At 37.1% G+C, this 16,822-nt stretch overlaps 1 protein-coding gene across 1 annotated transcript in view; it reads right to left on the bottom strand.

Moving 5' to 3' along the window:
• Pldn (biogenesis of lysosomal organelles complex 1 subunit pallidin) overlaps nt 1–15,197 on the bottom strand; it is a 73,538-nt gene extending 58,341 nt beyond the window's left edge. The window contains exon 1 of the mRNA XM_090405526.1: nt 14,995–15,197. The gene's annotated coding sequence lies outside the window, so the exon portion shown is untranslated. The remainder of the gene's footprint in view (nt 1–14,994) is intronic.
• Nucleotides 15,198–16,822: the final 1,625 nt, after the last annotated feature.

Below are 16,822 nucleotides of genomic sequence, written 5' to 3'. Positions count from 1 at the left end.
ACATCTGGCTTATCCTGACAAATATATTACATACATGGCTTTATCAGCCTCCAAAAATTTTGATCTTTTTGTTTCATTCAAAACACCAACTCTCTCTCCTTCTCAACTTCTAACACTACATAAATCTAAAATCTGTCCAATCTTTGAATACTGTTCTCACATTTACAGTAGTGCACCAACCCCCCCCCCTCACCCCTCAACTATATACCTGCTTAATGACCATCTCTTTGACAGACACTTCTCCAATCACATATGCTGTTTTTTTTTTTAATGGATACTTTCGTGAGACCTCCTCTACTGAATTGGCCACTCCCATTCCTCTGTTGCCTTTTGCTCAGATATGAACATGATCAACTACTGGTCAAGTTCCATATACAGTTCAACTTCAAACTCATCGCATTATCTTCTCATCATCTCCCTTCATTTTGTTTACCTCTGTTCTTTGGCACAGCTTTTTCCCATACCATTTTTGCAATGAATACAATCTCCAGCTTTGCTTTTATTTAATCACCTGCTCATGCTCACACACACAGCAACACTGCTGTTTATAGGTTTTATGGTCTCCTGCACGTGCGCATGTGGGGGAGGGGGAAGAAGAGTTAAGGGGGGGAAGAAAAAAGCTAAGATCAGGACAGGCTGGTTGAAGAGCAGCATGCTAAGCACTCAACCAACCAGCTGGCCAATTCTAACTGAAAAGCAACTAAAAAAAAAAAAAAACTAAAGGTCTTATAAAATTATGTCCTTTTAAATGCACTCATGTTACATGTTTTTACATGTAACATGAGTGCATAAAACAAATTAACACACTTCTCAAAAAAACACCAAACAGATAATGCAATTATTATCCACTGTTTTAGTTACTTGAATCAATGGTTCAACATATTCCAATACTCGGAATATGAAAAATATATAGGAAATTTGTTTTCAATATTTATGGACAACATTATTAAATAGACCTGGAAAAGGCATACAACAGAGTGGCCAGACAGGAGGTATGGAGGTGTATGAGGAAGAAAGGGGGGGGGGGGAAGTACGTGAGGTTGGTGAAGGAGATGTATGAGGAAGCGAAAACTCAGGTCAGGTCTAGTGTCGGCATGACAGAAGGGCTCCCCATTGTCATAGGGCTCCATCAGGGATCAGCTCTGAGCCCCTACCTCTTTGATCTGGTCATGGATGTACTAGTGGAGGACGTCAAGAAGGAGGTGACATGGAGCATGATGTTTGCCGATGATATTGTACTCTGTGAATCATCCCGAGAGAAGCTTGAAAAGACCCTGGAAGAATGGAGAAAGGTATTGGAGGAGAGAGGCATGAAAATTAACTGGGTAAAGACCGAATATATATCAACGGGGAGTGATGATGATATGACCATATGACTCCAGGGTGAAAGGTTAACTTCAGGGAAGAAATTCAAGTACCTCAGGTTGGTTGTCGAGAGGAATGGTGACCTGGATGAGGAAATACAGCACCGAATAACATGCGGCTGGATGAAGTGGAGGAAGATGAGTGGGGTCCTGTGCGACAAAAGAGTGAGTTGTAAGATGAAAGGAAAGCTGTATAAGATGATAAGATGGTGGTGAGGCTGGCGATGCTCAATGCGTGGAGACGTAGCCTATAACAAAGGCATAGGAGAGGAAGATGGAGGTGGCGGAGATGAGGATTGTTGAGATGGATGAGTGGTGTAACAAAGAAGGACAGGATAAGGAATGACTACATCCGAGGGACGATCAAGGTGGGACCGATCGGTAAGAAAGTACAAGAAAGCAGGCTGAGGTGGTTCGTCATGTAAAGAAGGAGTGAGGAGTATGTTGGTAAACGAGTGGAGCGTATGGAGGTGGAGGGAAAGAGGAAAAGAGGCAGGCCCAAACTCAGATGGAGGGATAAGGTGGCAGAGGATCTTAGGTAGAAAGGATGAAGTTGGGAAGATGCCCTGGACCAGAGAATCTGGAAGAAGATTAAAGATGGGAACGCCGACCCCGTTTAACACAGGATAAGGCATAGCGAAAGAAGAAGAAGATTATTAAATTTCAAGATAGCAGATTTGATAAGAATCCTGTTAATCCTTTTATTCCAATAAATATCATCATCAAATTCCTGATATTTACCCATAGCAGGTGAACAGGATATTAAGATATGGTATAGCATTTTCATGTAAAACATGAAAATGCTTTACCATTACTAATGTCCTATCGACAATTTTTCTCCAAATTAACAAGTTATCTGTTGAGACCTCAACATTATCAGATCTTAAACACGTGGATAGGCTTATGTCTTCGTCAGACGTGTTGTAATAGATTTAACGGTATGGATATGAACACAGATGGATAAGAAAATAACTATTTATTGTAAAAGCTAATTTTTCGCTGATATCATATCCAGCATCTTCAGAGCACACAACACAAAGTTTGTTACAAATGCAGGACAACCACAATCCGGTGTAACAGTGGGGCTAGTATAAGTAATTGCAGCATGCAACACAAGACTCAAGTCCTAATAGGGCGTCATCTAGGTTATAAAAAAAATAAAAATAAATAAAAAAAAAAGTAGTTCCAAGTTTTGAAATAGTAGTCCAAATAAAGTTCTAAGACTATTATTTGGACTACTATTTCAAAACTTTGAACTTTTTTTTTTTTTTTTTTTTTTTTTTTTTTAACCTAGATGGCACCCTATTAGGACTTTAGTCTTGTGTTGCATGCTGCAATTACTTATACTAGCCTCACTGTTACACCGGATTGTGGTTATCTTGCATTTGTAACCAACTTTGTGTTGTGTGCTCTGAAGATGCTGGATATAATACTAGCGAAATATTAGCTTTTAAGTTAATAAATAGTTATTTTCTTATCCATCTGTGTTCATATCCATACCGTTAAATCTATCACAACATTATCAGATCTTGTATTTCTGCTTTATAAGATTTATTTTGCAATCAACCTAGACTTTGGACTTCCTCTGCATCTTTTTCTGGCCATCCTGAAAAAAAAAAAAATACGTGTTTTACTAACCTTTCCTCCCCAATTCTGAGTGACCATACCACCTGAGATTAGCTAGGCTAACACATCCCTGAATGATAACAATCTCAAGTTTCCTCTTGACATGCTCATTATTAATATGATACTGCCAATGATGCCATCTGGTAACTTGTCTAATCTTTCTCGGAACTCTCATGTCTATGGTCTCGTCTTTCATTGAATGTTTTCTTTTCTAAGGCAGTTCTCAGATTCATACATTAAAACTAATTTGAACACTGTTTGTACATTGGTGTTCAAAAGCTAAGGACAAACCTATATATGAAAACATTTTCATGACTACAGTCAAATGTGGACATAAATTTATTGCCAGCATGCTAATAAATTATATTACACAAAAAATATGTTATAAATTTCATACAAATTAAACTGCAATACATTTTTGGCAAAAGTTAGAAATTCCCTAAGAATGTAGTTAAGGAATTAATGTACAGTACTTAAACAAAATTAAACAGAGACACATTCCAGTCTGGAATATGTTCACGCTGAAGTGTGATGCAGATTTCTCAACATCATAAGATACTTAGCACCAAGTCATTCAGGAGTTCTTGAAGCAAACTGGCCCACTCCTCCTTCGGAGCAATAATAAAACCTTGTTCGTTTTATGGAGGGGAATTTCCAGCAACAATGCATCTCCCTATTGTGTCTCAAACATGTTCTGTGGGGTTAAGATCTGGGGAGCATGCTGGTCACTCAAATTTGAATAATATTCTCAGTCTCCAGAAGTATCTCCACTGCTCATGTACAATGTGATGTAGCATTGTCATCCATAAAAATGAATTCTTTGCCTACAGCACCACAGAACAATCAAACATGATGTTGAAGAAGTTCGTTGCAATATCATTCACCAGTGCATTCATTAAGCATAATGCCTCCTCACACCACTGCCATATTTATCCCTTTCAAGGAAGTTCTCATGATGGTAAGCAGTATCACGTTCACACCAGGTCAAGTGTTGTCTAGAATGGGAGGAAAGACTAAAACAACTCATCTGTAAAGAGTACATTAGCCCATTGGTGTCTTGTCCAATTGTAATGGATACAACACCTGAAAACGTGCCCCATGATGAGCTGTGGATAAAGGGATGCAGATTACAGGCCTTCGGGTGTATAGGCCTACTCGTCACAGACATCTTGCCACAGTTTGTCGAGATATCTGCGCACCTGTGCTGGAATGGAGCCAACTTGCAAGCTGACCTGTCTTAGTACGTCAATTACAATTTGCTGTTATAACCAAAAATCTATCTTCATGCTCTGTGGTAGAGTAAGAATGACCTCTTAGTAAATGCTTGGAACACGTTCCATTGGTTTGAAACACTTCCCAGAGCCTGGATACAAGGATATGCGAGATTCCAAACTCTCCTCCAATATCAGTAATTCTGCAGCCCTCTTCAAGGTTTCCAATAATTCTTCCCTTTGTGAAATCATATAGATGATTAAGAATTATCAAGACATCAGCACAAGAAGATTATTTAATATATTGCCATATATTTCAGTTTGAAAATAACTATCATCAGTGGCTTCTTGTGCTAACATGTTGATAATTCTTAATTTCATGTCACAAGTTTCTCTCAAAATCAGAATTCATATAGATGATGTCTTTGAGACATTACAAGGCATCCAAGTTTGCAACTTTATTCCTTCATGGAAAGAGCTTCCTTCAAACACAATTTGATTAGTGCAGCCTTTTATCCTGCTGAGTGCTGCCACGTGACCCCTTTGTGTACAATTCAAAAATATAAATGTGTACTTGCTTTCTAGTTGAAATTGTCAGTTATACAAATTGCCACAAGTTGATTTGTCTGATGCAGTTGTAATCTTCAGAAATAATGTTCGTCCTTAGATTTTGGACATCAGTGTATATATATATACAGTTATTTTAGTCTTTCTAATAATCTCTCTCTTATTCCATTTAAATTTATTTAGCTGACTTCCTACCATAACAGTTTTGCTAATTCTGTTTTCTTATTGTCAAATTTAATTTACCATCTTCACTAAAAACCGTACTTAAATAGAAGAAATGTTTTAATTGTTCTATAGGCTTTCCATTGAGGATGTAGTTGATCTTTTTCAACTACATCCTCACTGACTATTTTCAATGTCTGTTCAGTGCTAATTTTCATATTTACTACAGCAGTTATTGAATTTAATTAGGGAATCTGGCAAACTTATACTGAATTTATTTAGGAGTATAACATCATCTGCATAAAAATAAGGAGCTGAGATTAACATCTACTTTGATATTAGGTTTAATGCCACTTTCTTTCAATGCAATTTACATAGATGGTGAATGATAGTGGAGATAATATACACACTTGTCTCACACCTGATTTAACAAACCATCTTACTGTACCTTCTTTAATTCCAACTGCTTAAATATAGGCTATCCATTGCTCAATGTAATGTCCCATTTACACTATATAAATGTAGCATTACAAACAGCTTTTCTCTTGAACATTGTCATCTGGTTTCTGATGATTTTGCAACTACTATTCTTAAAGTGAAAAATATGATCCTGATCTCTATTTCGCCTGAACCCAGCTTGTCTTTCTCCAATCTTCCCTTCAACAATCTCTCTTAACCTTTTCTGAAGTATGCTTCCATAAATCTTACTAGGAACACTCAGTAGGGAAATTGCTGTGTAATTCTAACATTGTTTTATGTCTTTTTTTTTATAGATGGCTACTATGAGAGCTTTACTCCAATATCTAGAATTCAACCCGCTTACCCAATTTTCTGAATTATGCAGTGCAGTCACTGTAAAACTTTTAAACTTCCACATCTGAGCATTTCTGGTCAAATATGTGCTACAGCTGCCACATTTCAAGTTTTGGATGGTTTTTTCTACTTCAAGTGCTGAAAGGTACTCCCCTTATTGCATTCCACTCAAATGTTTTCTACCACTGTGCTGTCACTGCTTGTTTCATTTGGCAATCTTACAAAATAATTTGGAGCAGTGTTTTTTTTTACAGTGTTTTTCGCAATATCGTCACACATGTAGATTGAGAGTTTTAGACATGATAATTTCGTCAGAGGAGTTTAGTGGAATTTTGGGATTTCCAACTTCCCTCCAGTTGGTGAGTTCTCGGAAGAAAGGATGCATGTGGAAGTACAAGGCTGGTGATTATGACAAGCTTAGGAGACCGCTTGGAGTTATAGCATGTAATGACGAGGTGAGTAGTAAGGAAATAAATGCTGCTTGGGAAATGACAAAGAGATACATAACAACATCGATGTGTGAATATATTCCAAAGGTCAAAAAGCTGAATAAGGTAGGTGTAAAATGGATGAATGAAGGGATTAAGCATGAAATCTGGAAGAAGGCACTTTGGAGGCAGTACACAAGATGAATAATGGTAATAAAGAGTTGTACAAAGAGTATAAAGAGCAGTCAGTAGAATAACTCAGTTAATAAGGACAATAAAACAACTGTAAGGCCGGAAAAAAAAAAAAATTCCGGTCTGGGGTCTTTCCCCCAGAGGCAAAGCTACATGCCACCGGATGGGTCCCCAGGTTGCGGATCGGGGAATGGCCACCAGAGATGGTGGCTAACTGCAAATAGCCAATAAGCAGTCCCAGACAAAAAGCGGCAATACTAACAGGACATGGCGGGTTAGTGGACAACTCCAGTAACTAAAATGCCACCGAAGTCCAGTGACGGTACTGCGTCAATGCAAACTTAGGCCACCTTAAGCCTAAATCTATATGCTCCTTCTGATTCTCTCCCAAGCTCTTCAAGGAAGACTAAGGGTTTGTTAGATAAGTGTCAATGCTGACAGTAAAAAGAAAATACAATTGAAATCTGATGCCAAAGTACAAGAAAAAAGACTCATGCCGGCTCAGACATCGCCTGGTCAAACAAGGTCCGCATCCACAATTGAGTAATCAGGATTGGATCGAAAAATCAGTTACTGTAAACAAAGACAAAAAAATCAACCTCAGGCCTGTAAAGGATGAAATATCAATTGGCACATGGAATGTCCGTACACTCTGGGCAACTGGAACATTGCAGTTGCTTCAAGAAGAAATGAAGAAATACAGATGTGATATATTGGACATTGTCAGGGGGAATCAAATGGTGGAAGAGTTCTCTGGTCAGGAAATGAAAGTAAGCATGAAGCAGGCGTAGGTTTCCTGCTAAGTAACAAGGCCTGTCAGGCAATGATAGGATACAAACCAGTTAGTGAAAGAATAATGGTTGCAAGATTCAGTGCCCAACCATTTAATATTACAACCATTCAAATATATGCGCCCACTACAGAGAGTGCAGATAAAAACGAGAAATTTTACAGGGATCTACAACTAGTAATTGATGAGGTGCCGAAGCAGGATATACTCATCATTGAAGGAGACTGGAATGCAAAGATTGGCAAAAATAACACAGGATGGGAAAAGGTTAGGGAAAATTTGGATATGGAGAAAGAAATGAATGTGGAGATATGCTTCTGGAATTTGCCACGGATAACAACCTGACGATTTGCAATACCAAATTCCAACAAAAAGATTGTCGTAAATGGATGTGGCGCTCCTTCGATGGCAAACACAGGAATATGATCGACCTGATATTAATAGACCAGAAATGGTGAACCTCAGTTCAACAGTGCAGATCATTCCAAGGAGCTGATATTAATTCGGACCACAGTTTAGTGATTTCGAATATAAGACTAAAACTGAAACAGAAGTACAAAGGAAAGTTCCAAAAAGCTAGAGACATCTCAAAACTAAATGAAGACAGGCTAAGAATAGCATATCAGAACATATTGGAAACTAAGCTTAAGACAAAAACAAAATATAAATACAAGAGCAGAATGACTGACTACAGTGCTAAAAAAGCAGTAGAGGAAGTAATTCCTGAAAGAGAAAAGATCAACAAGAAATGGATAACTCAGGAAACACTAAAATTGGTACAAGAGAAAAGAGAACTGAAACTTAAAAGAGATAATTCAGAGGCAGCAGATGAGTTATACCGTCAAAAATGCAATGAAGTATGGAAAGCAGCAAGATCTGATAAAGCCAAATGGTTAGAGGACCAGTGCAAAGACATTGAACAGTACTATGGAGAACACAAAACTAGAGAGGTCTACAAACTTATAAGAAATGTCAATAAGAAGTGGCAAACAAGATCGGTATCAGTCAAAGATGAAAATGGTAAAGTATTGATGGACAAGACAGAAATCATACATAGATGGACAAGATATTGCAGCGAACTATATAAAGATCAACTAAATGATACTGCAACAGAAGTAATCAAAGAACTAAAAGCAATCTCTCCACCAGCAGAGATCTTTGAAAATGACATCTTGGAAGAGGAGGTGAATAAGACTATAAAACATCTCAAGAACAACAAGAGTCCTGGAAATGACAACATAATAGGCGAGATGCTAAAATATGGGGGAGAATCAGTTGTAAAAGAAATACATCAGCTATGTAATGAAATATGGAGATCAGGATATGCCCCCAAAGAGTGGAAAAATCGGTCTTGGTTGTTCTTCATAAGAAAGGCAGTGCTTTAGAATGCATCAATTACAGAACTATTGCATTAATGAGTCATCTTGGCAAAGGTGCTGATGAAAATACTTACAGAATGCCTGAAGAGGCATATCTTCCGGATGAGCAAGCCAGATTTCGACAAGATCGAAGTACAGTGCAACAAATACTCGCACTAAGACTAATAGCAGAGAAAGCTCGAAGAAAGAACAAAACGATATATTGTTGTTTCGTGGACTTCCAAAAAGCATTTGATAATATTGACCAAAATATAACATGGCTGTTTTGGAATCCTATGGTGTGGACAATAAATTGATCTGCCTGCTGAAAGATATAAATAGCCAAGCACAAGCAAAAATCAGGATAGCAGGTGAGACTGGAGATTGGTTTGCCACTAGTCAAGGCACAAGACAAGGGGACCCAATATCACCAATCATCTTCATCACACATCTGGGAAGAACACTAGATAAGATTAAAGAAGGTGGAGGCATTTCAATAAATGGCATGAGAATAAACTACCTCTGCTTTGCAGATGACATCGTCCTGATTGAAGAAAACGCAGCAAGGCTGGAACAGACATTGCAAACACACTATACACAGAAGGAAAAAGATATGGACTAAATGTCAACTTTGAAAAAACTAAAACAATGATATTTGGACAACAGGAGTTACTGAACAGAATTACGATAGACAGATTTCAACTGGAAAATGTGGAACACTTCATATATCTTGGATGCTGCATGACTTGGACCCCAAAAAAGAGATAAAAATTAGGATAGTCAGAGCAACAACTATTTTAAAATCCATGGACAAAATATGGAAGAGCCGAGCTATAAAGATGCAAACTAAACTGCACATTGTAGAAACCTGAATCTTCAGCAGCATGCTCTATGGATGCGAGGCCTGGGTACTCCTGAGAGAATCTGAAAGGAGCATATTGGCATTTGAAAGGAAGTGCTATAGAAAGATCTTGAGAATAAGCTGGATACAGAAAGTGAACAATGAGGAAATCTACAGACGAATACAACCAAAAGAAAACCTGATCCAGAAAATAATCAAAAGGAAACTACATCTATTTGGCCATATATGTAGAATGAATGATGAGAGAAAACTAAAAACATTGCTGTTTGGAATAATTGAAGGAAAGAACAAAAGAGGAAGACCAAACAGGGAATGGGGCAATGACATCGTCAAATGGTGCAGAAACTCTATACACAAACTGAGTCATCTTGGACAAAATAGAATGCAATGGAAGAATCATATCAAGATGGCAGCAGACACCTACGGGCATGGGACCCATAGTTGTTGATGATGATGAAGAGCAGAAATTAGGAAATCAGGCCAAGAAAAATCTCGGCAGTTTTTCAATATGTGGCAAGTAGAAAGCAGAATGATTATGGTAAAATGATGTTAATGAATAAAAGTGGGAGACTGATAACTGCTACTCATCAGGGTGTTTCATCTTCAGTGTGAAATCAGAAGCTCAAGTGTAGAGAATGGAATGAGAGAACATTTAATGGTTAGCAAGTAAGAGTTACATGAGGCATTAAGTAAGCTAAGTTATCTGAGGGGGGGGGGGGACCCTGCTGTCCATGCCCAAGACCGGCTAACTTGGCTATATGGCTGAGAAAGATCCTTAAGTTCCTTACGTCATCGACGGGAATTGAATCTAGGACACTCCTTCCCCAGAGGCATATGGCTGTGAAGTGCATAACCACTAGGCTAACTGCACAGACAATAAGGCAATAGGATTGGATGACATATCACCACATCTTAAGGGAATGTTCCAAAAAGTTAGCACCTGACTTGGCCTACCTGTTTAACAAGAGTTTTGCAACAAGTCCCAAAGGAGTGGAATGTAAAATTATTCCACTTCACAAAAAGGCAATAATAGTGGTATTCGTTGTTCTTGTCAGCATGGGTTTGTTAAAGGGAGATTGTGTTTTACCAACTTCTTATGTACTATAACAAGGTGATAAAGGTATTGGACAAGGGGAAATGCATATACAGTGGTATAATTAGATTTTGCAGAGGCTTTTAGTAAAATGCCACACCACAATTTGGTTACTAAACTGAAGCAGGTGAGACTGGATGAGAGACTAGTAAGCTGGATAGGCTAATGGCTATCAGAAAGGCAGCAGCAAGTTGTGTATGGAGGTCACTATCTCAAAAGAGGAGAGTCACTAGTGGTGTGCCCCAAGAATCAAATTTGGGACCACTGTTATTTAATTGTATATTAACAATATTGGGATGGGTTTAACTGGTGATATACAATTGTTTGCAGATGATGCAAAACTGGGAAGAGTGATGAAGAATCAAACAGATGTTTTGGATTTACAGGAGGATTTGAATGGAGGACTGTATGAGTGGGCAACAGTATGGCTCCAAAATTTGGCAGGCAATTCCAGGATGCAAAGTGTGAACTTGGAGAAATTTTGGAAGTTGAGGGGATAAGAAACCTTGGAGTGGTGATGGACAAGAATCCAAAGTTCAGAGGTCACATTGAAAAGTTGTGAAGACATCACATCCAATTATGACAATGATGTGAAAGACCTTAACTTGTAGAAATAAAGTTTCTGATTTCATTGCATAAGACCTTGATCAGGCCTCATGTGGATTACTGTGCACAGATTTGGTCCCCTGGTTTTCATGGTGATGAGGATATATTGGAAAGGGTCCAAAAAAGATCATAACTGGTCTTTGGGATGTGAGATACAAGGAAAGATTGAGGGAATGAAGTTTGCAAAGCCTTGCGAATAGGAGAAAGAGAAGGAATATGATTCACACATTTAAGTTGGTAAAGGGTTATAACCAGGTTAACATGGAAGAAATTTTTTGTAGAATGGGAGAAGTGGTAGAACAAGGGGAACATGCCTAGAAGTTGTATAAGGAGAGTGTGAGCGAGCAGGGGCATAAAGAGTAGGTTTTTTGCATGGAGAGTGGTTGGTCAGTGGAATGCATTTCCTGAACTGCGGTGAATACAGATACATTCAATGAATTTAACAAGGTTTGAGATTTATGTGTAACAGTGTTTGTCTCCCAAGATGAGTCTTCTGACTCCATTGAGGTCTGGTGTTAATAATAATTACTCCAGATATTTATATCTTAAGTTTTCGTGTCACTATTATCTCAGACTCCTTTTATAATATTCTTCCTTCCAATTCTAAACTTTTTTCAATAACCTCCAGAATATTTCGCCACCATCCTGATATTTATTTTCTAAGTTCCTACCAAAGTCATCTTGATGAACTTTGCTTGGCTAGTTTTTCAGTGTTGCACATTTTTCACTGTATTCTCTCAGAGAACAAGCTTATTTACTTGCCAGGAACTTTCATATGCTTTCTTTTCCTTGAATGCATCTAACTTCCAAGTCAGCCATAGAGTTCTGATTTTTCTACCCTTGCAGCCCTTAACACGTACCTTTCTGGCTAAATCAATCAATGTATACTTCGGGGACTGCCGCTGAATCTCCAAGGTTTGGTTCCTGTCTTCAAACTGTGATTTTTTCTTGAATATTTGTGTATTTGAGTCTTGTGTATTTGAGTTGACCAGCTTTCACTTCTGAAAGCTGGTCAACTTTAACTGTTTTTGTTTTTAAAACTTTCTTAAACACTTTCCTTTTCAATATGATATTAAATTTTACTCTACTCAAAACTGAATGGTGATCATTTCCAATTTCAAATATTCTGAACCAGCACAAAGATATTACTATCAACAATAACAATCAATGAGACATTCTTATTTCTTGCATCTTCTCTCTGTGTGAATTTGTGGACATTTTTATGTTGGAACATGGTGTTTAGTATAAATGCTGTAAAATATTAATAAATAAAAATATATTAAGTAAAAGTTAATCTATATATACTGTTTGCACTATTTTAAGCTTAATGAATTCTGCTAATGTAATTCCCCCTCCCCATAAAAATAATTTCAGTTCATCCCCCCCCCCCACACACACACATACAACTGGGTGAAAAAGTTGCATTTAATGATCCTGAATCATCAGTGCCTTTGAGATTCACAATGGAGGGAATTGTTTGGCCTCTGTAAAATGACAACTGAAATAAACTGTCCTACCAAAAATCATGAGATATTCCCAGTTGCAAGAAAATGAATGACTACATAACGTAAATTTTTGGCCTATAAAGGAGATGGGTGATTGCATTGAAGTCATTCTGATCTTGTATGCCGAGTACAGAAAAAGAATTAAACAGTGATTCAAGCAAAACAATGGTGTCATTTTTGGAAAATGGCTGTATGTGATATTGCACAGAAGTTAAGTATTCCCAATATTACAAGTGGCCACATGCTGAAGAAATGGAAGTTCAAAAGGTGGTATTACTGAGCCCTGAATACCTGATCAGTAGGCAAACTGATCAGGTATTCCCTGACTAGACTAGTTACCTCATCTTGCAATCAGATTAGACAGAGATTCTGCAAGCTGACATGGAATCTTATAAGAGAAAGCTGCATGTCTGAATGTTCACAGAAGAGCTGCAGCTCATAAAACTTTGTTAACATATATATATCACTGGTAGGCAAGGACCAAAGCACATAAAACCTGAGATAGAGCAACAGAAATTAGTCTTTGGAAGAATGTGGTCCAATGGCAATCATTCCTATGACCTAAGATTTGAAGAGTGTGATAAAGTCTTCTGAAGATGAATGTGTTTAGTATGCAGGATACATATAGAAAGGCTTAGGTGTTGTGTGTTATTTCATAGCAGTGCTTCATGGTATAAATACCAAGCAAAAACACACATATATATTTATTGAACTTATTATTTTGTAGGTTTTCTACCTAACATCTTCAGAGCATGAATTACAACTGTGACAAGCACGTAGCACTCAACTAGAAAGCTGTAGAAACAATTCTAATTGTAACTGAAAATAAACTAATGTCCTAACAATGATTTGTTTGTGCTCTGATGATGAAGGCCTGTTAGATTCAGGCTAAAATATCCATGTTAATAAATTATTAATTCTTGTGTCTACATGTTTCTAATAATTTCCAAGCAGAGTAGAGACTGGGGCAAGCAGTAATAGATATGGGACTAAACAGATACAGACAATACATAGCTTTTCCTATGTACAAATGCCAGCAATGTCAGGAATAAGAGGAATGAGTTTTAAGTAACGAGCAACTTAGCCTGTCAAAGGATTACTGATATTAGTGACAAATGGTTTGACAGTAGATGCCCAGACAAAAATAGAAGGATATAAAATATATTTGGTAAGATGAGAGGGGAAAAACAAGGTGTTGTATTAGATATGACAGCTGATGAATTGTGTGCCTTCTCAGGATAGTAAACCAGATGAGAAATGACAGAGATAACAGAGTGGTTTGATTTATTTAGATTTATAGCCAAAGCAACTCAGTTATCAGGCCCAAGATGAGAGATAAGGTAGAGGTGGGAAGGAGACAATATTTTGTGGGATGTTGCTATAGGCTGGAGAGTGTAGTGTGATGAGCTTGGCAAGTGCAAGATCATTATAGATTTCAACCATAGCAAAACTAACTAAATAGATGAAACAGCATAAGGTAATAAGGGAACTCAGTTTCCTGATTCCCAAAGGACAAACAACTTTTGGTCTTTGAGAATCTGTCTGCCAAATAAGTGAAAGAGAAAAACCTAATTTCTTGGACGCTAAGGAAATGGCATTTGTCATAAGTTTAGGAGAAAAATCTCATCTTTTTCAGCAAAGAAGAAGAGTCACACAAGTTTTGCATCTCTTAGAATCTAGCACCACCTAATTTTGTTCCCATTAACACTGCTTGCATTTTCCCTATAGGCTAGCCAAGAATTTTAGCCAATGCCCACTGCAATATAATGGAGGCAGAACCCACAAACATCCAACATGCCAGATATAAAATAAACACATGTAGTTAATTTTTTAAAAAAATTACAAACAGCAGTTAAGAATCCAACAAAATAAAGGTCCTCAGTTTCCTACTAATAACATAGTTAGATAACAATGTGATTATAAAGTATTTTCTTTTATTTAACAAGAGAGAGAGAGATCGGGGGAGTGATGAAAAACTCAACTTTCCTCAACGAGGAAGGCCACAGCAAATCACCACAACTATGTTTGAACCGAAAATAAAAATCGTGGGGAGAAGAAATGTACAAGCATCAGCAAAGTATAGACGAGCATGAGATATTAGTCAACAGTGACTGGGAAAGTTTTCATTGACAGAAGAAAATTGTTTGGTCTTACAAATCTGAAATTTATTTTTTCCCAAATAATTCTTAAAAGTTTTAAGTACCTGGTGGCCGAAATGTTACTCTCAGTGCCACATATACAAACCATTAATTCTTATGAGGATATTTTATCTCTTCAAAATCAAATGCTAATTTTTAGGAATAACCTGCAATGTGATTTTTAATCAAAACAAATGTAATGTGTTAATGACTTTTTTTTTTCTTCTTACAAAATAAAAAAGGACTAAAGTATATAGGGAATAACTGAAGAACACACACCTGATGTAAAATAAACACATGCGGACAGATATATATATATATATATATATATATATTTTAACCAACAGCAGCTAAAAATCCACAAAATATACACGTTGTCAATTGCCTACTTCACACATGACAAACACTCGAATAACGCATTTTCACATATGTCACTGATAGTTACGATTATAGAACAACTTATACTCCCAATCCAGCCAGGTACGCAGTTCATGTTTAGACCGGTAGGGTCTTTGGAACAACTTTTAAAACGCCTTCATAAGTATTTGCGGAAGATGATGATTTCAAATACTTATAATGTAAGCAAAGCAGTTTCTAATCTCTTCAGTCACTGGTTAAAAATAAATAAATAATAAAGTTCCTCTTTAACCTATCCGAAATAAGAATATAAAAGTAAAAAAAAAAAAAAAAAATGGAGGATATATTAAAGCCATTCATATTTTAGATCCAAAAAATAATAACATAAAAAGACTTAAAAGTTTCGAAATGTTACCAGAGAGATTATGAGAATATAATCTTCGGTATCGGAGATTTGGTGTGCGCTACTTAAAAAGCAGCGATTATTTCTCCCTTTTAGTTTCGAAGGATACATAGTTGTTTTTTCTTAAATATACCTGAGGTCTCTTTCATCTTTTTGTGTAGACAAAGTTTAAATATCTCGGATGCTGGTTGAATAAAGAATGCAATCCAGAAATGGAAATACAAGTTAGAATTGAAATGGCAAGAAAAAAAATTCTCCTGATGAAATCAGCTATGTATGGTCAGTACTGCTGTACAGTGCAGAAACTTGGACCTTGAAGGCAACATCAATGAAAACACTTGAAGCCTTCGAGATGTGGTTATACAGACCAATGTTAAAAATCCCATGGACACCAAAAACGTCCATTCAGAAAATACTGGAACAAATGGGGAAATCACGTTAACTTTTAGATACCATAAAAAGAAGGAAAACTGTATATCTTGATAACCTACTTCGTAATAAAAAATATAAGACACTTCAACTGATTATAAAAGCGAAGATAAATGGAAAAAGAGGCAAGGAAGATAAAGAAAATCTTGGCTAACAGACATCAGAAAGTGGACTGGTATGAGCTCTGAGACTGTTCAAAGTGACAGAGGATCGCTCAAAATTTGCCAAGAGGGTCTCCGATAGGAGATGGCACTCAAAGAAAAAGAAAAAGAAAAAGAAAAAGAAGAAATTAGGTTTCACTGGTCCGATAGTTGTTTCGAAATACCGGTTCCTATCTGAGACCAGACGGAAACCTAGAGAACAGAAGATCTCTCAGTACCGTATCATTCGGATTTTAATGATTTAATTTAAGTATATTATTATTATTACATTAACTCTTCTGGAATCGAGGAAGAGCGTATACCATTAACAATTACTAAGTAGCATCACCGTATCACAATTACAATGTTAAATAAGTATACATATATTGCATTGCAAAAGTCCAAAGAGCCATGGAAAAACTCTCCTGCGTGTAATATATTTATAATGATGATGATGAACAGCCAATTTTTCTACCCACTGTAGTGGTGAAAGCCTCTCCCATTGCAGGAGGTTTTGGGTCTACTAATCCCATGGTGACCCAGTCCATATTGGGAGAGTATATCTATACTTGGGTGAAGGAATGTATGAAGGTGGAAGACAATCACAAACATCCATGCCTACGCGGGATTCGAACCCGCAGCCTATTGGCTGGAGAGCGGATACGCTAACCACTCGGCCAACCAGCCGGCATATTTATAATACTGAAACTTAAACTCATTCATACACTTAGCATTTTTTTAACATACTCAGTCAATGCGTTCCACTCACGCATTATTA

The sequence above is a fragment of the Typopeltis vanoorti genome, chromosome 15 (genome assembly GCF_054136105.1).
Source record: "Typopeltis vanoorti isolate ZY-2024b chromosome 15, IOZ_Tvanoo_1.0, whole genome shotgun sequence".
Classification (NCBI taxonomy): domain Eukaryota; kingdom Metazoa; phylum Arthropoda; class Arachnida; order Uropygi; family Thelyphonidae; genus Typopeltis; species Typopeltis vanoorti.
The sequence above is the reverse complement of the archived record's forward strand: the minus strand, read 5'-3'. Positions and strand labels throughout refer to the sequence as shown.